Genomic DNA, 23,643 nt, shown 5'->3' with positions numbered 1-23,643 from the left:
AGGTAGTGACAGGACGAGGGGAAATGATTTTGAATTGGAAGATGGGACGGTAGATTTAGACTAGATATTAGGAAGAAATTCCTTAGTGTGAAGGTGGTGAGACACTGAAACAGGTTACTCATTGAGGTTGTGGAAGCCCCCTCCCTGGAAGCATTCAAGGCCAGGCTGGATGGGGCTTTGAGCAACCTGATCTAGAGGGAGGTGTTCCTGCCTATAGCAGGGGAGTTGGATTTATGATTTATGGTTTTTGGGTACTGGTTCAGGTCTAGGAAGAAAATATAATGAGGCTGCAGTCAAGAAAAATATGGGTTGGTATTTGTTGCCCAAGCACAACTGCCAGATTCCCAGATTGTCTGTTCTAAAGCTATTGCGTAAAATATTTGTTAAAGGAAACTGCCCTATGAGGAGAGACTGAAGGAACTGGGGCTCTTTAGTCTGAGGAAAAGGAGGCTGAGGGGAGACCTTATTGCTCTCTGCCAATACCTGAAAGGTGCTTACAGCAAGATTGGGGCTGGTCTCTTCTCACTAGTAACAGGTGACAGGACCAGGGGAAATGGCCTCAAATTGCGCTAGGGGGGGGGTTACGTTGGATATCAGGAAAAGCTTCTTTACAGAAAGGGTTGTTAAGCACTGGAATAGGCTTCCCATTGATGTTGAGTCACCATCCCTGGATGTGTTTAAGAGCTATTTGGATGTGGTGCTCAGGGACATCATTTAGCAAAAGGTTGTAAGAGTTAGGATAGTGTGGTTAGGTTGTGGTTGGGCTCGATAATCTTTAAGATCTTTTCCAACCTGAGTGATTCTATGGTTCTATGTATACTACTCAGTTTCAAAGGGCATTTCATTGCTGCATGAGATAAAGACATAGCTGTGAAACACCTATGGGTTGAAGTGAGAATGTAAGGTTGGCACTTGTGGAAGGCTGTTCAGTACTGTGAGCAAGCTGATGGGGCACAGATTGCCTGGTGTAATGGAAGAAGAAAAAAGTGTATTTCATCCAGTATTATTTATCTTATCCATCAGTGACTTGGGGTAAAATATCTCCTTAGCAAGTCTGAGCAAGAACTGAAACATAGGAAGTTCTGTCTGAATGTGTGGAATCACTTCTGTACTCTGTGGTGACTGTGGCCTGCCCCAGGCTGGACAAAGATGTTGTAGAATCTCCTCCTTGAAGATATACTGAAGAAGCTTGGCATACTTCTTTGGGCATCCCTCCTTGATCAGGGGTTTGACCAGATGGACCCAGGGATCCCTGCCCAACCAACCTCAGCCATTCTGCAATTATATGATTCTATTTGAACTAGCCCAATAAAAATACTATATGAAGCACTTTGCTGCGATTCATAGCTCATGCCTGAGCATTTCATTTTAGCTGATATTCATACACACTCTTTTTTCTTTCTTTCTTTCTTTCTTTCTTTCTTTCTTTTCTTTCCTTTCTTTCTTTCTTCTTCTTCCTTTTTCTTATCTTCTTTTCTTCTTATCTTTCTTTCTTCTTTCTTTCTTTCTTTCTTTCTTTCTTTCTTTCTTTTCTTTCTTCTTTCTTTCTTCTTCTTTCTTTCTTTCTTTCTCTCTCTCCTTTTTTCTTTTCTTTTCTTTCTTTTTCTTTTCTTTCTTTTCTTTTCTTTTCTTTTCTTTTCTTTTTCCCTTTCTTTTCTTTTTCTTTTTCTTTTCTTTTCTTTTCTTTTCTTTTCTTTCTTTCTTTTCTTTTCTTATTCTTTCCTTTCCTTTCCTTTCCTTTCCTTTCCTTTCCGTTCCTTTCCTTCCTTTCCTTCCCTTTCTTTCTTTTCCTTCCTTTCCTTTCCTTCCCTTTCCTTCCTTCCTTTTCCTTTCCTTCCTTTTCTTCCTTTCCATTCTTTTTCTGTCTGTTTTTTCTTTTCTGTCTTTTCTTTCTTTTTTTTTTTTTTTAACGGGAGTAGAACCATGAAAAAGCTAAATGACTCATCCAAGTCACCTAGAAAATATGTCACAACAAATAAAAATTGGATTTCTTGTATCACAAGATGCATAATGTTCTTTCAGTTACGCTTGAAAAATAAGCAAAAGTAGGATTGTGAAATTAAGTTCTGGAAAGGATATAGGAACTGCAGGAAGCCCATACTGGAGGGGAAAAAAAAAAAAAAAAAAAAAAAAAAGAAAAGAAAGAAAGAAACAGAAAAAAGAAAAACAAAAAACCAACAGATCATGTTTGCTGTGGATCTAGGCAAGAAACAACTGGTGGAATAATCCAAATGGTAATGAGCTCAAGTCTAAGTTCAACACCATGTTCAGAGTGAATAGAAATTATAGTTAGAGTAACTTTCTGTCTTCTAATCAGTTACACTGCCTGAAGTGACCATGAGTAAAACAGAGTCAAAATTCATAGACAGAGGAAAATATTTTGGGTGTTCATAAGAGTTACCTTTCTTTATGTATTTTCCTTTGATTGGAAATTGGCTGTTGAATTCCTTATGCGTTCTTACTGCCATCAAAGAGTGACAGCAATCACCCTCGGCTGTCTATGAAAATCCACAGGAGACAGGCATGTGATGGACAGATCTTAATTTCATTTCTTCTCAGCTGAATTATGAAAATTCAATATTTCTTTGTATAAACCTTGGAAGCTCCAGTTCATACAGAATACCAAAACATGTCTCTTCAGAGATCTGACAACCAACCCCAGGTAGATGTATTTTATTTTCTGTCCAAGAAGAGCTGAAACATTTTAGTTTTCAGAAGCATCAGACAACTACACGACACCTCGGAGATCATCTAATGATGAAGAATGTAATTTGTTAGACAGCTCTTCTGATTCATTTGAACTCTATGAGATAAAAGCTCTTATGCATACAAGAGTGGAATTTTTCAGTGGAAAACCAGAAGGTGACCTTCCAGAAGCTGAAAAGAGCTGCCTTGAGTCTCACTACTCTATAATAAATATTTTCTTTGGGTGTTCTTTCTTTACTGTTGACAGTGAAAGGATTGGCTAGTAAAAAAAGTGGAAATGTTAAAAAAATAAAATTTCTAGATCCATAAAACTCTTTGAGTCTGTAGCAGGAATCACAATTGTATTGAGATTTATCTTTGGTTTTAGCAATTCTTGGAAAAGAAAGGCGGCATATCCAGTTCTCATGTGGCTTCCTAAAGAAGCCCAGGCTGTAGCAGAAATGTACTTTGATGTCTGTCTGTTTTCACTTCTGTAACTTGTTTCAACATTGTTCATCTTTGTCAACACCATTAAACTTGAGGGTGCCTTTTTTGGTTTTGACTTTGAGCCAGGGTGCTCCCTCAGCATCAAATTCTGAAGCTCGGTGAAGAGGTGAGACAACAGCATACTGACTGGCTGCAATTTGGAGCATTTCCAGTACAAATGACAAAAACACACTCTTAAAATTTCAGGGTCTGCTCTTCAGTGTTGACATGCCCTTGGCATGTTTATAAAAGTCTTCATTCACCACCACTCTATGCTTCGAATGAGCGCTCAGGATATTTTCAGACACTCTGTGGCAGAGGATGTGCTCAGATATGGAACAAAGCCCTGCTGTTATCAGGACTGTTGCAGGGATTGCTGCCATGCTCCTAAACAAGAAGAATATGTTCTTCTCGAGATTTAGATTTATCTATTAGATATAATCATCAAAGCAACAAGCTGGGAATTTAAATATAGAAGTGTCCTGTATTCGCAGTATATAATTCAGCATGTGTGCATAATTCCGTGCATGTGTCTGTGTGTGCACGCACACATGTTGGTAAGCATATGTCTTCTTTCAGTCTAGAATAAACATATTTTGATCAAGCATCAGCCTCAACCACAGGGTTTCTTTCCTTCTAGTGTCTGTGGTCTGCTGACTAAAGAAATCTTTTGATAGTGATAAATCTTCATAACTGCTTTCAGTCTTTAGCTATATTCCTTCTCCCCACTTAAGACTGAGAAAGAAAATACTATTTCTTACTGGAACATTTAGCCATCATTTTGTAATGACAAAACACGCTGAGCTGTTGACAGGCAGAGAGGAATGAAGACAGACTTCACAAAATACAGCATGTAGACACCTCCCATGTGTACTTCTTGCTACAGTAAAGTGTAATAATATACTCACTTTCTCTGCTGGAATTTCTTATCTTTCAAAATATAAAAACTTCATATGTTTTAGTGTAAAAATCTCTGGGAAAGAGAGGTGGGAGCTGTTTCTTTACTTTCAGTTGTCAACTGGGTATAGCAGGCTTAAGAATTTAATTATGAATTTACCTAAATACACAGCTATACACACAATATACACACAGCTATATTGGGCTCTCAAATTCAAGGCATATTCCAGGTATTTCATCTTTCATCTTGCCAGTTAAATGCCTAGACATATCTGACCATGTTTCTATACCAAGTTGACACTGCTATCTGATATCCAGGCTACACTGAGCTTTCTTTGTTGAAATCCTGATTGAAGTGGATTATTGGTTTAGAGACTGTTAGATCAGATGCAGTCTGAGGCAGAATACTTGTTTATTGTGTACAAAATAAGATGCAAAAAGGAAGAATTAACTTTAAAGTTTTCTGATGTTCTTTAACTTATCAAAAAAAAAAAAAAAAGGCAGCATTTCCTCAGATTTGAGAGAGTATTTTGGTATGGGTAAAGACAGAAACATTTTCCTCATCCTATAAAGAATCCCATTGTCCCTGGTATGCCCCATACATGTATACAGGCCAGGAAATATGACTCTTAATGTCATTTTTTATATGTACCAAGGTTTGAAGGAAGATAATAGCTTTAACGAGGAAAGGTTGAGCAAATTGGGTCTATTCAGCCTTGAGAAAAGATGACTCAGAGGTGATTTGATTAATGTTTATAAATGCCTTAAGTGTGGGAGTCAAAGAGACATGGCCAATCTCTTTTCAGTAGTCTGTGAGGACAGAAGAAGAGGAAATGGCCATAAACTGGAACATAGGAAGTTCCGCACCAATATGTGAAGGAACTTCACAGTGAGGGTGACAGAGCACTGGAACAGGATGCCCAGTGAGACAGGATTCTCCCCTGGAGATATTCAAGACCTACCTGGATGCCTATCTGTGCAGCCTGATGTAGAGGGCCTGCTTTGCAGCGGGGCTGGACTTGATCTCTGGAGGTCCCTTTCGGCCCTTACTCTGTGATTCTGTGGTTTTGTGTTTTCCTGCTGCCACTCATCTTGGGACAAATTTTTCATTGCATTAAGTCTGATTCTATGGGTTTACTGGCCTTGGGAGTTTGAAGTGGTTGGCTAGCAAATACTGCCATATAAACAATCATGTTCAGATGTCATGGAAAGATGTACATGACTTCAGTCATTTCCTTTACAATCTTCAGCTGTGGTGTGGTACCTTCCAGTTTCTCTAGTCTGGACATGCAGCTTTCTGTCTCTTTGGTACTGAAGCTATCCTTGTCCTCTGAAGAAGTCATGTATCTTCCTGAGAATATTTCTACTTCTGGTGGTAACAAAATCACATAAGTTCTCAGAACTGAAAAAGAAGAAGGGAAGAAAAATTAATTTCTTAGTTAGATCACTGAATGTACATTTTCCTATGTAACTTTACAGCATTTTGACTTGATATTCATTGAGGTTACTTATTTCAGTCCTTGGTGCAGCAATAAGAAAAAACGAAACAGGACATCAACACTGGAAAGCTTTTATTGCAAAATCCTCCAAAATTAACATCTTTTTTTTCCTAGACAGGTGTTGACCTTGGAAATCTTTTTCCGTTGAACTGTATTCCTGATTGTTAAATTTTCATATGGTCTCAGTAAAATAAAGAAGCAATGACAAAAGCAAACTTAAAACTTAAGAGGAAGGAAACAAAAAGATTCTCCTGTAATCCTTCATGTAGTTATTTTTGATCAATAGAGGATTTTGAGACTGTGTACATTCTCAGATTCATATCTTGTTCCCTCCTGACCTGTGGTAATATTATTCAATAGCTGACTGCAGATTATAAATATAAATTCACGCGTAGAGGAATTAGCCATATGTCAGACCACTTCTGCACTTATAGTCTTCCTTTATCCTTCTCCACTTTTAAAAATCTTTGTCCTTTCTCTGTTCTGAAAAGATATTTTTAAATAAATGCTCTCCAACTGGGATGCAATGTAAGTAATTTACTGAGCAGAAAGGTTTTATATCACAAATCATGAGTATATTGAGAAGCTTTCATGTATCAGTGAGCTGTATTCTGTTTGCTCTACGTGAGAAAAGACAAATTCAACTCTTTTTTCTACAGTCTACAGCTCTTATCAATTTAATGTCCAGTGATTACTGCTGGTAAAAAAGTACCAGTACACTTAATTGTGAGGGGAACGTTATTTCCTCTTGACCACATCACAGATGGTTTTGTCTCAGAAGAATAAGAAATGCTTTACTGTACACCTGAAGTTGCAGAGCAATTCTTAAAGTGGTATCAGAATTTGTCATGTTGATGTACACACTATTTGAAATGGAAATTTATACAACAGGCTGGTTCTCTGCATATATAGTAGTCTTGCATACGTTCAATCTGATGTGACGGCACATTTGTTAGGTGGTTGCATACCTACTATAATGAACAAGCTGGCTGTGCTCTGTTGCAAAAATCATATTTTATTTTTAAATGAGACAAATGGTGATACACTGCACAGAAATAGCTCGTTTGTGTATGTGTTTAGAACACATGCCAGTTCAACTAACTAAATGAGAATGAATTACTAATGGGAGACTTTTACAACACAATAGCTTCCATTGTTCCCACAATTTAGACTATGAAAAATTCATTGAAATGTTAATCTTCAACCATGATCACTGCTGGCTAACAGTTACATTGATGTCTTCTTAACAACAGTGCACAGCTCCTAAAGCATCTATATTGGCATTTCAATATTTTCCTGGTACAAAAATCATACAGTGGATAGAGAGCAAGTTCTGAATTGGTGGGTTCTTAAAAAAAAAAAAAAAAAAAAAAAGAAAAGATGTACCACAAATATAATTTGTTTAATAGCTATCTGAAAAAGCAGATGTGCAGATAGTGTAATGAGCTTAATGAGGTATTGAAAGGCTTAGGTTAGTACTTGCATACGTCACTAACAACTTCCAGGCAGGCAGCATACAGGTGGTTTTCAGCAATTACCAGTTACTGAGATTATTAGTGACTTGCTGATGTTAAAGTACCCGTGTACTTTATTTTAATGCACTTTGTGGTGTGGGTATAAGGACTGATATCCAGATGAGCAGGGCTTCCACAAATTGCAGTTAATGGGAGCTGCAGGTGTTCAGAAGCTCTTAAGAAGTGAGCAGAGATATCAGAAAATCTCTGCTTTGCTTGCAGTGCTGTTGCTGATGCAACCCCTGCCTTCTCCCACACTGGAGTCAAGTAACATCAAGGCTCAAGTGCCACCCATAAGATTTTAGGAATTTTAAATTCTGTTTCCAGGTGAAGTGAAGACTTCCCAAAAGCTTCCCAAATGTATCTCCCATTTCCAAGGAGAGAACTCTGCAAAGATGCAGAGTTGTCGGTTTTACAGTGCATCTTTCTTGACTCATTTTAATTATCCTATTTTGTACTTTAAAAATTAAACACTAATGAGAGTGGGGTTGGAGCCAATGTTTCTTGCATGCCCTCCAAATTCTTTAACCCCTACTTGAAGAAAAATTTGCTCTATTTTTTATTATTTTTAAAAATTATTATTATTTATACATTGGAGCGTTTCCACTGGGGGGAAAGCCAGAATGAAGCATTCTGGAACTTCCCTCTCATTACAGAACTGTGAGTACTGGGCTCCCCGCTGTAGCTGGGAAAGAAGGAGGATGTAACACTCAGCACTTTGCCTATGTTGGGTGACCTCGACACCAGGATGCGGAGTGACACTGATCTCTTCTTATTCTCTATTTTATGTCTCTTACTTTTAATAAAAGTGCCTGGGAGCTTATAAAAATGTTTCACCTAGCATTTATTTTTTAATAATTGTATATGTTTTGATACTTATTTCTATATTTGTAAGGAAGGTTAAGGTGATGAGAGGTTCCATTTAGGCTGAACTCTTTTTATTTTACTCCACTGGTGAGCTTGCGTTCTAAGTCTCCTCATGCATCCTCCTGAAGGATATTTCTTAGTGTTTGGCTATCTCACAACACAGTTATTAGAGATTACTCAGGAAAATGTTCCCTCTGTTGCAAAGGCCAGTGTATGGATGTTAGTAGTGGACAAAACAGTGGGTTTACTTTAAACATATTTGCTCTCTGTTTTGATTCCTGAACTCATGCACTAACAAATCCTGCCCTACAGATTTCATACAAAGTTCTACCAAGTAAGGAGATGGCATCTACTAGCCAGTATACTCAGTTTTCACTATTCAGTGTTCTTTAATTAAAAACATAAATAGAGAAAACAATTTTACTGTGAAGAAGATTTTAATACAGGGATAACCCTGTCTGACTATGCATTGATTCACTTATTGCTAAACAGTGTAATTGTAGGTAATAATTTAGGATAACAGTCATGACAGTCTCTCTTTAGTCTGCCTTATAACAGTGTCACTGAGTCTTTTAATCCCACTTCCCCACTCCTGTTCTTGTACCAAAACTGTCAACCACAACCAAATTATCACTGACCTGGGCAATTTGAGACAAGGAATGAGAGGTATACCACAAGCCTCCGCTGCCGTATCTCATCCCTACTCTGGGCTACCCTCCTCTTTTCTCTCTGCTCTGAGTATGCACTGCTTCAGTTCCACTTCTGCACCCAAGCAAGAAATGACTTGGGTGGGTCGGTACAAGCTGTGAGTCTCACAGTCATAAGCAGCTCTGCGTAGGTGTTTGCCAGGAGCCTGCTATGAAAGCTCAGATTGCTGCAGAGTTTCCACCTACCTCCCTCTTGCGATCCTACCTACAGCCCGTTTTGCTTGTCTAATTGTTCTTAGGCTGTGATCTCAACTTTGCAGGGTCCTGGGCTATGAGGAAAGGACATCAAGGAGGTGGATCTGATGACCCTTATGTAGCACCTAAACGTTTTTTTCTTACAGTTGTGACTGCTGAGTTACATGTTGACTACTTGCTTTGAAATATTCTTGCTCCTGAAGACAGGGCCACAAAATCTGTGTTGATGATTTCCTCTATGTTCGATGTCTTTCTCTACACATGCCCAGCAAGTATGGCCCTTTTTGATGTCCTTCTCCAGTTTATCCTCTTGTAGTAACAATAAAGATGTGCAGTCTAAAAAGCCCTGATTTAGCTATGCCTCTTGGGAGGATGCTGCATGTTTACAACCAGCTTTAGCAAGCATCATGATTAGAGTAAGCATGACATGACTACAGAGGACTGCAAAACATGGTCATACCTTAACGAACTAATTTTTGTTGGAAAACACCTCTGGAAATAATCTCGTCCCACTACTGCCCAAAGCTTTTGAAGGTTTGTCAGGTTGATCAAGGCCACTTCTACTGAATTTAAATATGGTGTATGGAGATCCCACCACTTCTCTGGGCAACTTTCGAGTGTACAACCACTTGTGTAGTGAAGATATTTTCCTTACCTCTGATCATAACCTCCTTTACTGCAACTCATGTCTATTGCAATCTAAGCAAAATATTTTGCCTGTCTCATACATAAAGCAATTCTTTGGTTATTTGTTTGTTGTACTGAAGATCTTTCTTGCAGAAAAGAAGGGCAGCACTGTGATTGTAAGGATTTAACCTGTCTTCCTTGTAAATGTTTGGTGCATTGAGTGATGTCTTTTAGATCACAAGAACAATCGCTTCTAGCAGAAGGAGTAGGTTTTTGGTTTTACCCATATCAAGTAGGACAAAAGAGAAGTAAGCACCATGACAAATTACTTTTCAACTAAATACTCAGTCCTATCAAATTCAGCTAGTTCGTCATCTGTGAACCAAGCAAGCCTAATAAACTAGATTAAGGATGTTGGTATCAAAGTAACATATGTTCAGAGGTACTTAAGCAACCAGGAAGGTAGTGAGTGAAATATTTGACTTGGCAGAGCTGGTAGGAAGGTGAGAAGTCATTTCTGCAAAGGGATGAGATGGGAGAGCTTTAATAGATAAAAGCAGGTGGCTTTGAAATGTCACTACAGATCATCTACAACATAGTGTAAGTTCGGCCCTTTGTACGTTTAACTGAGAACAGCTCCATTGCCTTCTCTGCATCTCCGCTGCTTCAGGCTAGATGTCCTGAGTATTTTCACATTCATTTAGTGCCTTTGGCACAATGATTTCACAGTTACTGTGCAGGGAATAGACTGTGCTGAACAAATATTACAGCTCAAGCTGGAGGATGGTATTGTGATAGAATATTTTCATATCAGAAAATGTTGTTTTTGTCAAAAAAAGTTAGTAATAGTACAAGAAGGTGTTGATTATGATGAAATTTTGTTGTGAGGATAAAAAATAGACTGGAACTGAAACATACTGAAACACATCAGCAATGACAAAATCATCTGCTTTGAAAAATTGAGTGTAAGAAGCTTTTTTTTTCACTCCAAAACAAAGACAACATATTCTTCTTTTCTCTTGCTGTTAGAGGGAAGGGGATAATCATAGAATCATGAGAGCTGGAAAAGACATCTAGTATCATCTAGTCTGATCATCAACCCGTCACCACCATGCCCATTAACCATGTCTCTCAGTGCCATATCTACCCTTTTCCTGAAAACCTCTATGGATCATGACTCCACCACCTGCCTGGACAGCCTGTTCCACTACCTCACCACTCTAAGAACCTACCCTGATGCCACTCAAGGCCATTTCATCTCATCCTGTCACTAGTTACTTTGTTCCAGTAGTTGTAGAGAGCAATAACGTCCCTGCTGAGACTGAACAATTCCAGTTCCCTCAGCTGCGCCCCATAGACTTGGGTTCCAGACCCTCCACAGATTTGTTGTCCTTCCTTAGGTACACTCCAGAGCTTCAATGTTTTTCTTATTGTGAGGGGCTTAAAACTGAAATTAGTACTCGTGATACAGCTCCAGCAGAGCTGAGTACCAAGGTACTGTTACCTTCCTTGTCTTTGTGACTACACTATTCCAATACAAATCAGGATGCCACCTGGGCACGCTGCTGGCTCATGTTCAGCCATCTGTTAGCTAACACCTCCAGATCCTTTCCCTTTACACAACACTCCAGACACAGTCCCAAGTCTGTATTGTTGCATGGGAGCTGTTGTGAGCAAAGTGCATGACTCAACACTTGATCTTTTGAACTTCATTTTATTGGCCTCAGCCCAGTGATACAACCTGTCCAGATCCCTGTATAGGTCTTGCTTACCCTCAGGCAGTTCAGTACTTTCTCCCAGCTTGTTGTCATCTTCAGACTTAATGAAGATGCACTCAATGCCTTTACCCAAACCATCAGTAGAAATATCAAACAGGTCTGGCCCTAGTACTGACCCCTGAGGAACACCAGGAGGAACCAGATCAGCTGGATTTAACTCCATTCACCACCACTCTCTAGCATGTCTTTTACCCTGACTATTTTTTTTTTTTTTTTTTACTCAGTGTAGAGAGTATTTGCCCAAGCCATCGGTTACTTTCTTCTCCAGGAGACAGCAAGAGTAAAAATGAAAAAGGAAAATTAAAAACTACAACTCTCCCAAGATTATTCTACTGTAAATCTGACATGGGAAACAGTAAAATTCACAAACAATTCCAATTTAAAATCCAACCTTGAAATTTTAGAAATGACTTATGATTGTGTTTATTTGAGGTATTATCTATGGACAGTATGGCCAGGGGCATTGGTCAAGGTACCCGGACATAGAGAACCTTGGCATCTGTTACTTTTTTAGCTTGCATATCTAATGAGAGAAAACAACTAGAATCTCCATGGACTGACCATGTGGAACTCCTTCTTAGAGCTTTAGTCCACGCTTCATAATTCCACTGTATGTCCTCCAAAATAATGTATCGTTAATACACCTGGAATCACACACTAGTTTAGGATGACTTCCAGAAGTCCTCATTCAAGTCCTTGCTTAAAGCAGAGCCATTTTCAAAGATAGTGAGATTGCTCAGGACCTTATCCAGATGAACATTTCTACAGTGTTTTGCACATGAGATTTGGACAAGCAAAACAAAACTATTATTTGGAAATGAATCATTTTTTTTCTATGTCCCTTTTCCATTGCCCCTCCTCTTAATCTATCTAGGATGTACAATTTATGACAGAATCAATTAACTCTTTTGCAGAATATGTTTCTAGTTTAGATTTGTAAATAAAAGAACTTAGAAAGAAAGCACTTTACAAATATTTCTAGGCTGAAGAATTTTTACAAAGACAGGTTAATACCTCCCTTTAAGTTTTGAATTTTGGCTGAGAGATAAAACAAGCAGGACTTTGCCTAAGACAGTTGAATCCTCTCTATTGATAAGAAGGGCCTTGGCATCTCATTGCAGGTTCTTAACAACTTTGGTAAATATTTAAAGCATGCTGATTAAAAATTAATACAGCAATGATCCCTGGTGAAATGAAATAATTGAGCCTCTAGGCACTACCATCATAATACAGCTAATTAGAATCATATCAGAGAAATGCAGACCAAAGAACAAACTCCTAATACTGGCTCCATAGGACACTATGATCCATTGGTCTATTTGGAGTGCTTTGATTTTTCCTCAGCTGCTGGAGATATCTAGGCACCAAAGAAGACAGTGAAAACTCCAGGACCAATAATGTTTTCCACTGATATCTTCTTTTGTGCATTTTTTTCCTCCATTTTCATGAGCATCACCTGCTTTCTGCTGAAAAATTCCAGGTTCTTTTCCATTGTTTTGGGAATTTGATCCATTTTCCTTCTTTCCATGAAAACCTAAACCTCTCTGGATGTAGAGGATGCAGTAGCTGCCCCAACACCCAGAAAACAAAAGCAGAGACCCCATCCTTCACCACAGGCTCCCACAGCTGTGTGCCTCTGAGCAATTCATTGAAGCAGAGAGAGCACAAACTGGCAGCTGTGTCAGACTGTGTTAACCCACAGAAGGACTGGTACAGAGTGGGTTGCAACAAGAGCTATTTATCTTTTTGGCCAAACTTCTGTGAAAGTTTGCAATCCACTCACAGAATGGATTTTTTTTTTTATTTCTTTTATACCGTGAAGCCCTGCTGTCTAAGATGACCTTGCCTAAGCAAGAGCTGGTTTGCAGTAAAAAAAAGCTATAAATACTTTCAACAATCCAAGCTACTTGCCCAATCATGATTTTCTTTGTCTGCTCTGTATACTCAAGGAAGATGTGGGTCCTTGTTCTCCCTGTAGATGGGAAAGGCAGAGGAGAGATTTCCCAGCATGGAGGAATGGTTTAATTTAAAAGAGGAGAAATGCAGGTTAGAATTTAGGAATAAATTATTTGCTCAGAGAGTAGTGAGGCACTGGAACAAGTTGCCCAGAGAAGTTGTGGATACTTCATCCCTGGTGTTCAAGGCCAGATTGGATGGGCCAACCTGATTTAGTGGTTGGCAACCCTGTCAGTGACAGGGGGGCTAGAAATGGATGATCTTTCAGGTCCTTTCTAGCCCATGCCATTCTGAGTCTTTGCTTTCCAGAGGCTGTTGAAGTGGGATTTCTGCTTAAATTAATGTGCTTTTCTTGCATAAGATGGGTGTGATGATATGCAAAGCTATTGACTATCCCATCCCCCTGAACTTTCAGCCTCATCCCTTGGCTTTTTCCTACCATGGCAACATTCCTGCTGTACAGTCTGTTAAATATAGGCTGAGTAGTTGGAAGATAACTGAACGTTTGTTATAGTAAATGAGGCAATAAATGTCTGAGGTTATGATGAGTCAAGGTATTTATCAAATTGCCATGGGAAATAGCTTTGCCAACCATTAAGTAACAAACTTTCTATTATCATTTTTATACTCCTACTGCTGAACACTTTTCAGATCAGATTTGCTTGTGTTAGTTCAAATAGGGTGAGGGGTGAAGTTGTTTTGCTCTGTGAGTAGAGAGGAGATAAATGTCCTTGTGCATGCGTATGTACTCAGAGATGTGTCTGTGCATTATGATTTTGGTGTTGCTTTTTGCTTTTTTTTTTTGCCATTTATATTTGTTTAGGTTTTTTTGTTTGTTTGGTTGTTTGTTTAGTTTTTTTTTCTTTGTTGTTGTTTTTTTGTTGTTTTGTTTGTTTTTGGATTTGGAACTTCCTCCTGCTCTGCATTAATGGACCTGCATGCTGATTATGAGGATTTTAGGATTACCCATTAAATAGCTCTTAGGAAAGTACTTACCTTTAGATGCAAAAAAGATGACTGTGCTTAGCTGTTATTGCTGCAGTATCATCCTCTGCCTGATCTGAAATTCCCAGCTGTAGGCCAGCTTCTCTGTCATCTTCTTTGTGACAAAAGATGATAGGAGGATTACCGTCTGCTTGATGCCTGGTTTGACAGGCTAACCACCAAAGCAATCTGTGTTTAACATCCACCTTTTCCTTGATTTCAGTGAAAATCAAGTGAGGTCTAGGTGAACTTTTCTGTAGGAACAGCATTTCTTTGTCAGTTGGTAAGGAAAAGTAGAGAAGGAAAAGATCCTCCAAACCAACATATGTAGAAGAAAGGAAAGGTCTAAAGTAGTTGCTTAGGGCATAAGGAGCTATTGAAAAGATAGTGAAAAATTCTTGTCGTCTTACTACTGAGACGGAAAAAAAATAAAGGCAAAATCAGAGGTAGGAAGTAGCAGGAAATTAATAGTAAAAAAAATCAGAAATATTCTATGTCATTGTATTGTCTCCTATCATCCTTGCACATGCATCTTAGATATGGTTTGTATTTATGTTTCATCTGTTTCAAAAAGAGCACAGAGTAGGGAAAATGTTATCACAAACATGTAATAATTTTACAAAAAGGGAGACTAATAGACTGTATTGAACTTGGAGGGGGGAAACTGTGTATTTTGATTGCTTATGACTGTCCTTGTGGTAATGGGGCACTTTTCTCCTGATATGCTCGTAGCAAACACTTCATGGCCTATACAGTTATAGAATAAAGATGATAATATGAATTAACTTCCCAGGAGAGTATGAAGTAAAAATACTGCTTAAGTTTCCATATGATCAGGTTTTGCATAAATACTGAGTTTTGCCACTCACATGTTTTCATTTCTATTAGGAATATTAATGGAGTATGCTGATTCATACCTGAGTTTTTACATGTCAGTGTTCATTGGCTTAATCAGAATAAGTCCCACAGGGTCAGTTGCTAATGACATATCCCAGAATCATTTTAGCCATGCTCCAAAATTTTCTGAAGCACAGAATCAAACTTTTCTGCTCTTCAGAGTTAATACTTTCCCCACCTTACATAGTATTGTTGCAATATTTAACACCTGCTATATCTGGAATCTTCACCAGCACCTGGATGCTTAGCCAGCAGCTCACAAGCAGCCTTTGTAAAAGCAGACTCTTTCAAAGCCAGTTTGTTAAAAGCATGTTCCTCACAAGCTTTCTGGCATGCTGAATTCCCACTGAAATACAACGCGTTCTTTTATACCTCTGAAATAGCTGGTGATTTCAGAGGGAGTCTGTGATGTGCTGGTTCTGTAGAATTACAACCTTAGCAGCTGTAACATCACAAAAAGACTTATTCCAGAGAAAGACTGTGTCATAAATGAGGTGTTCAAAGACTGAAAGTTCCAGCTGCAGCTTGATAACTGTGCCTGCTACCAAAAGTGATACTTCCCAGGAAAGTACTACTCTACCCACATAGATGGTCCTTCTTTTAAAATACCCCAACTGTAGAGAGCTTGAAATCCTTAGTGAGGATTTTTGTTGGTAATGCTCATAATCATCCAGTGATGAAGTCCCTGACAGATGAATTACTGTAGTTACATCTGTGAAGACTGAGAAGGTTGTCATACTTGTGCCCTTCTGTCTTTCTTTGGAAGCTTTAGCCCCTTGCCAAGAAGAGGAAAGATGGGAGATACCAGGAGTTCATAGTGCAGCTTATTGGCTGAAATCCTTATGAAAGTGGCTTTTTGCTAAAGAAGGATTTTGAAAACCCCCAGCACATGTACCTTCTGAAGGTATTCAAAGCCAGGTTGGACGGAGCCCTGGGCAGACTGATCTAGTGCCTGGTAACCCTGCTTGTGGCAGGAAGGTTGGAACTAGATGGCCTTTGAGGTCCCTTCCAAGTCAAGCCATTCTGTAATTCTATGATTCTGTGATTCTGCATCTTGTACTCCAACAGAGAAACTTCTGGTGGAAGGCTGAGAGTGAGAGACAGGGATCTCCTAGAGCATCAAGACTAAAACTGTCAAAGACAAAGCCAGGGGAGTAAAGAAGTTGTAGTGATTAACCAGATGAGATGGGGAGATACAGCAATAATGGCGCTGACTATGCTTAAGCTGTGCCTCTCCCCTCTGAACTTTAGGATGCTTCTTTTGATTCCCCAGACAGCTTATTCAACCAGCATTTCAGCCGCTCTGTTTGGGAAGTAGTTTGCTCTTGTTTGAGTGTTCTAGGCATGCCCAGATGATGCCTGGTCAAAGGACTTCATCAAAACGATGCATGTTTTGAAGCTGCCTTGTCCCATTCAGCAGGGAAATGGTAACGGATCTGTTCTGCCAAACTGATGTTGGTCGGGTCTGGTACAGAACTGCAGGTGTCAAGGGAGCTTTGTCAGTAACAACTCAGAAAAGATACTGGATGAGGTGGAAGAAATGCAGACTGGACCCTGATCTTAGTTTTGGCAATGTAGAGCTTTAAATTTAAATGTAGAGCTTACATTTAAAATGAGTCATTTTGTGCATCTGGATCTTAAATGTTGGAAAATTTTGAGCTTTTTATTATGCCCCAAAAAAATAATTAAAAAAAAAAAGCCATAAAAAACAATTTGGAGTTCATTTTCTTTGCAGATGATTTTACAGGCGCAGCAATTGAGATAAAACAGAAGCTAATTTTAATTCAGAAAGGTTGATTTTACTTCAAAAGGGGTTGTTCCAGATTTAAATCAGTGTTTTATTACATTCCAAGGGTTAATTACATATTGTTGCTCTGTGTCTGTGGGGCTTATTAAAATGGGCAGCTGAATATTCTCAGAGCACAAATCGCAATCATATTGAAGAAATACAAACCAAATGGGCAAAAAAGCAGAAATGTCACAAATTTTTATCCAAAACAGATTCCTGCCCCCTTTCTCCTCTTTATATCTAATAATGGATCCTTGTGATATTTTTAAATCCAGTGGTTAATTTTAGAAATGTTTTGATCTTTTCTTAATGCTGCTGTAGGGATTTAGCTGAGGAAAGTGTATTATTTGTTTCAGAGCACAATTTCAAATTTGCATTGCGCTGAAAGGATCAATAATAAATTCCACCTCAAACTGTGAATCTTCTGATGCTTTTCTAAATGAAATCCAGTGTTGTGTCAGGGATATTTTTATCCCTCTGACATAGAAATCGTGTTTTTCAGGAGTCTCGGCTGCAGAAATAATGGCTTATTATAGGATAACAGAGAAGGCCAAGTTATTTTGAAGATATTGTGGGAAATATCCTCCTGTGGCATAAGTAGGCAAAAAAACCTTGGTCTCAAGCTGTACTGATATACACTGGCTAAACATCAGACTGCCATGAGATATATTCCAGGTATCTTTTTGTGCAGATTACCTGCTGTTCGATAATTAGTGCTTTTTGTACAGTAGCAACCCACAAATCCATTCAACTTGACAGTTTCATGAGAGAACTTTTTGTAATTTCCAGAGCTTTTTGTACCTTCTGATCTTAACAGTGACATGTAGCCAAATGCAGAACTTTTCAAAATAGCCATTTTGTTGCTGTGGGTGGCAGTGGGACCTTTTCTGTTTTATTGATGACCAAATTAAAAATGATTCACAGGGGGGCCACAGAATTCAAGGAATGTTTTAATAACACGGACATAGATGGTTCCTTTCTGGCTTAGCATGTGCATGAAATAAGATTATATATGCAATAAGTAGTGTTCAGTATAACTCATCGTATGGTTGAGTATACCGTTTTGCCCATGCAAGTTGAAACAAATGTTTCTCACTATTCTGAAAATCGAACAGATAAACGAATATGATACTGCAAGTCGTTCTGTGTGAAAGAAAGATATCCAGAAAGGTCAAAATCTACACTGCAGCAGAAGGATATGTGTGACGTTAAATGTATTATTCAGCTTGCAAAGTACTGACACCACTTTTGAATTGAACGGAGATGGTGTCGGAGTTCACTTGGTATCTTAGATGCTCAATATCAAATTTATGTGAGGAGTTAGATTGTTAAATTAAGAGTCTTTTGCACTCTCTAGTGCACGCAGTGTTGCTATTGATAACATCTTAACTGTGACCTCAAATGCAATTCTGGAGTAGGAAGAGGGATATAGTGCTTTCTATTTTCTCATTTTTACGTTCTCCCTGAATAGGTATTTAACACTCATCAACCAAGTAAGAACCTATTCTATTGATGCCAGAGTGACCAGAATTATATCCAACATAGTTACTCTTACTGCAATCAGTACATTCCAGGAATCACTGGGCTATTACTCAGTGTGTGATGTTGTCTTTGCTGCCAAGATTTTATCTCAGAAGACACACAGATGGTGTGTTTCTGCACATAAACACAAAGTTAAAAGTGCTGGAGCAGCATGAAACATGCTCGTCTTGCAAGAAATCCTGCAAACAGAACTCAGCCAACATGAATTCTCTTTTGAAGGATAGAATCATAGAGTCATAGAATTGTCTGAGCTGGAAGGAACCTTTAAAAGTCACCTACTCCAATGTCCCCACAATAAACTTGGATAACTACAGGTAGATCAGGTTGCTCAGAGCTCCATCCAGCCTGACCTTGAATGTCTCCTGCGATGGGGCATCCACAACCTCCCTGGGCAGCCCTAGCTCTCTCTGTCCTCATAGAGGAAGTGTTCTATCTTTTGAATCAGGGCATAATTCTAGACCAGTGAAATGCATATCCGAGCCAACAATGTATTTTTTTCCTTTGGAACCTTTTGTTGCTTAGCTGTTCTGATGCATAAAACACAAAGTCAGGAAACAATCTACCCTCTCTTTGTCTACAGTTGGGATGTTGTGGAAACATGACTGCATTGTCCTGATGACAAAATACATGAATAGCTTGGGTTGCCTATCTTCATCTGTTCATTATGATATTTCCTCAAAAACAGGAGAACAGACCATCTCCCATTTTGCTGTTTATGGCCTGATGAAATCATAGGCCTGCTGTAGTTCTGTGTTCTGTCTGTTCTCCTGATTTTCAGTGCTTGTGAGAATAATATTCGATGAATGTCTCGTTGCTAATAGGAGGATGAAATTTGAAATCCATGATGAATGTTTACTCAATACACATTCAAGATTATGATTAAAATTTTGGCGGCCTTTCTGAGACTTTGCCTCCCAATATCGCACTGTTTTCAATTTTAGAGCTCTTTCTGAGGGAGGAATCTGGTAAGCCATTGAAAAGTAATGATGACTCCTAAAGTTCAAACAAAATAAGCCTTTATGGTTTCATTATTTTATGGTTTCATTTATTGTATAGTAAACATAATTCCTGAAATTGGGAGTTAGCTGAAGGGCACCGTCATTTCTTCTTGTGAATGAACACAGTTCACTTTCATAATACAGTGCCTGTTGCATGCACCTAGGGTACTTTTTTGCTGTTCTTTGTTCTTAACATTCCTTTCTACAGAGTCACAGGAAAATAGTAAAACATAAAGAAGACAAATAAGTGGGATTTTGAATTTAAAATTACTAAAACTAGTGGATCTGATATTCATATACAACTCCCCTAGTTCAAAGTTTTGGATCCATTTTTAAATCCCATTAGTTCTTTTTCTGTTTTAGGTATAATGAATATAGTCAAAGTTCCAGTTAAATGCCTAGCAATAATTTTTGTTTCGTTGGTTGGTTGGTTTTTGTCTGTTGCATGTATCACTAAAATTTCTGTTTTGTTTTTATTTTTTATTTTTAGAGGATTGTTTTGAATTTTGTTTCTGACACCATAGAGATGAAGCTATTTAAAATTTAGTTTCAAATGCATCTTAGGTATCCAGAGATAGGTGTAGATGGATGGTGATGTTTCTGAGAGGCAAGGGTCCAGTTTTTCATCTATATCCACTGTTACAGAAGTGGGATTGCTTATCTATCTTTAAAAAGTCTACACCAGATATGAGCACTGAGATTCCCCTGCTAGATAAAGGGTGTGACTCATTTCAGTGTAATATGGGTCAGAGGAATGTCTTTCTAAATGTGTCTGTTTTTCTGGTGCTTTCTGTTGTGTGGTTTTTATGGTTCCTTTTTGCAAGACAACCTATATTAGACACAGACAATATAAATACCTAAAATAAGTGAGGTGAATTTCAGTTTAAGAATAGGATGTGTTCCCAGATTGAGGCATATACATTTAAGTGTTAGTGTACACATCATATATATAGGTCCAAGAGTTTATGTTTCCACTGCAACCATGAGGTGCAATCACTAAAAGTGGAGTGGCTTTATCAAGGTTACTTTTTCAGTATAAGCTCAATTGTTTTCTAGGCCTTTTTAATTTTTTCTTTCTTTGTGTGTGTGTGTGTGTGTGTGTGATCTGTGTATCTGTGTGTCTGTGTGTGTGCCTGCTTGTGGGTTTTAGAGAAAGATTCAGCTGCCTACTGAGTGTGTTGCCATCTCAGATGCTTTAGGATGTCTCATCTGGTCTTCAGCTGCTGCTTCAAAAGGTTGCTTCAACAGAACTCTACATCATAGGTCAACTGCCAGTTGTGTCTGATTTTATGCCTTCACATGATATCTCTATGTTTAGGTATTGCAGTTTCTCCCATGGCACCTAATTGGTATTAAAAATAGAGCTTTAGCGCTTTCAAATCTAGTGTAATGGAAGAAAATAGTACCAGTTTGTCATTCTGGCTACACATTTGTGTCTGAAATATATCCCAAATTACCCTTTTACCAAAGCAGCTTACTTGGATTTAAATTTTCTGGAGTAAAAATAAGAGGTGAAAACAGCATTGCTTTTAAAAAAGCAATAAAAAAGACCTTGAAGGCTCTCTGTTCATTGCATCTTGTTGATTTTCAGATCAGACTTGAACTATTTCTTTGCACAGCAAGTTAGTATTTAAAATTCAAACTGAGATATAAACATGAAGATAGCTTCCATCCTGCGGGCTCTTCAACCCTTTAGTTGTGTGTTCTGCAAGCCAAGTAATGCTTCTGAAAAAATCTGTAAGTTCTTTGTCTAAATCCGGTATATCAGAGTTAAAATGAGGTCATGGGAAATCCAATAAATCTCCTGGGCTTTGTTTACCTTTTATTAAGTTGTATATAGCACTATGTGCACCATGTTCTATATATATTGATTGCATTTGTAATATAAAACCAATGGAGCTTAAGTTTTGATTATGGGACACCCATAATGATTCATCTGTTACCAAGACTCAGGCTATGAAAAACCTGCAGACATTTGTGCTAAATATGCCTGAACAAGAATATTATAATGACAAGGACTTTTATTTGTGTTTATATGGTGTTGACGTACTTATTTTTGTGTATAAATTTCTGGCTAACTGCATAATCTTTACTTCAGTCTCATGCACATCTCATCTTCTTATTTGGAGACTGAGGAAAGGCCCTCTGCTTGTTTTAGCACAGATGCTTAATCTGTGCCCTGAATTAGTATCTCATTTTACATTTAGAAGATCCTATGATGCTCTCCTAGGATGAATATTCATTTTTAAAAGACCCTGAATGTTCTCCACTGTGGTACATAAATACAAAGACCTCAAGAATTTAGCAGGATGAGGATTTGGAGTCTAGTCCTCAGTAGCAAATTCAGATACAGTTGTTACAAAGCCATGAAAATGTGGTGAAAAAATGGAATGCAGAAGGCCCCCTCTGACCTCTGACCATCTGAAAGTGCTGTTGTGTTATGCAGGTGGCTGAGCACTGGGACGGGTTGTCCAGAGTGTCTGTGAAGTCTCCTCCTTAGAGATGGTGTCTGGACATGGGTCTGGATACTCTGCTCTGGGTGGGTGCCCCTGTTGGAGCAGAGGTTGGACAGGATGGATCCAGAGGTCCAATACAACCTCGGCCATTCTAGAATTCTGTGTAAGAGTGGCAGTAAATGTTCTGCCCTTACTAAAACCACAAAGCAGGACTGTAGGGTCCTCATCTGTACTTACAATGGCAGAACAAATACACTGGTCTCCTGAGAAACCAACCACAAGTATAGCCAAACCACTGGAAAGCACCATGACCTCAGATTCCCCATTTGAAAGGAGAAAGCTTCTCCCCACCCCATGGCTCAGCATCATAGTCTTGTCTGGGCATACAGCTTTTAGCAATACAGTTCTGTCTGATTTTGGTAAGAGGTATCTCCTGCTGCCATCTGCCTAGACCCTTGCAAGCTGAGGGCTATGTCTAAATGGCAGTCCTTTTGATTTCAGTATATAGATACCTTTCTTGTTTTTAACTAGCTCATTTGGACACCAGTGGCAGTGTAAGTTGTGGCAGTATGCAGATCATTACAGGCTGAAAAACCACTTCAGAAAAACAGTGCACTTTCCTGTTCTATCTACCATGCTACTACCACCAGACTGCTATCTGCATCAGAAATGTGCACTTTATTGCTGTGTTACGCACATTTGCAGTACTGTGTTGGCACAGAGTCTGCTCACGTTTATTCAGTTGTTGGGGAAATTTTATTGTATGACTTCAGGCAAATTAAATACATGTTTGTACTTAGATATAGAAAGTCTTATTGAACAATGCATTGGACAGTTCTAGTTTCTTAAGCAGATCTACAAGGAGGTTGCAAATCCCTATCAACTGCCAATTCATCACATACCCCTGCACCAGTTCTGTGAGCATCAGCATCAGGCGCATAAGCCTGGTTTTCTGTTCATTCCCCAGCACCAGTTTTGCTTAGCAAAGGTATCTCCTGAGTGCTTGCATTTGAGGGTTGCTGCACGTCATCAGCAAAAGAATCTTCACAGACTGTAAAAGTGGACACACATGAACCAAATGAGATTCAGCAAAGCCAGGTGCATGGTGCTGCACTGTGTTGGAGCAATCTCAGATATGAGTACAGACTGGGAGAAGAACTCATTGAGAACAGCCCTGCGGGGAAGGATCTGGGAGTCCTGAATGTAAAAAAAAAAAAAAAAAAAAAGCTGAATGTAGCCAGCAGTGTGCTCTTGCAACCCAGAAGGCCAAAAGTATCCTGGGCTGCATCAACAGAGGAGCATCCAACAGGGAGAGAGAGGGTTTTCTCCCCCTCTACTAGGATTACTAGCGCAATGACACATCATCAGTAGGGTAAAACTTACCTGTCTCACGATGGTCTAAACCCAGCTCACGTTCCCTAGTAGTGGGTGATCAATCCAACGCTTGGTGAATTCTGCTTCACAATGATAGGAAGAGCCCTTCTAAAGCCCTATCTGGAGTACTGTGTCCAGGTCTGGGCCCACCATCACAGGAAGGATGTGGAGTTGATGGAGCAGGTCCAGAGGAGTGTCATGAAGATGATCAGAGGGCTGGAGCACCTTTCCTATGAAGAAAGGTTGAGGAAGTTGTGTTTACTTAGCTTGGAGAAGAGAAAGCTCCAGTGAGATCTCATTGCAGCCTTTCAGTATTTGAAGGGTCCCTATAGGCAGGAGGGAGTCTAACTTTTTTTACATGGTCTGATAGTAATAGGACAAGGGGGAATGGC

The 23,643-nt window shown here is 38.9% G+C and overlaps 1 protein-coding gene across 2 annotated transcripts in view; it reads left to right on the top strand.

Moving 5' to 3' along the window:
• Positions 1-23,643, top strand: part of FAM135B (family with sequence similarity 135 member B) — a 183,473-nt gene that overhangs the window by 24,944 nt on the left and 134,886 nt on the right. The gene's annotated exons all lie outside the window — the stretch shown is intronic.

The sequence above is a fragment of the Coturnix japonica genome, chromosome 2 (assembly GCF_001577835.2).
Source record: "Coturnix japonica isolate 7356 chromosome 2, Coturnix japonica 2.1, whole genome shotgun sequence".
NCBI classification, from domain to species: Eukaryota; Metazoa; Chordata; class Aves; order Galliformes; family Phasianidae; genus Coturnix; species Coturnix japonica.
This window is presented reverse-complemented; position numbering and strand designations above follow the sequence as displayed.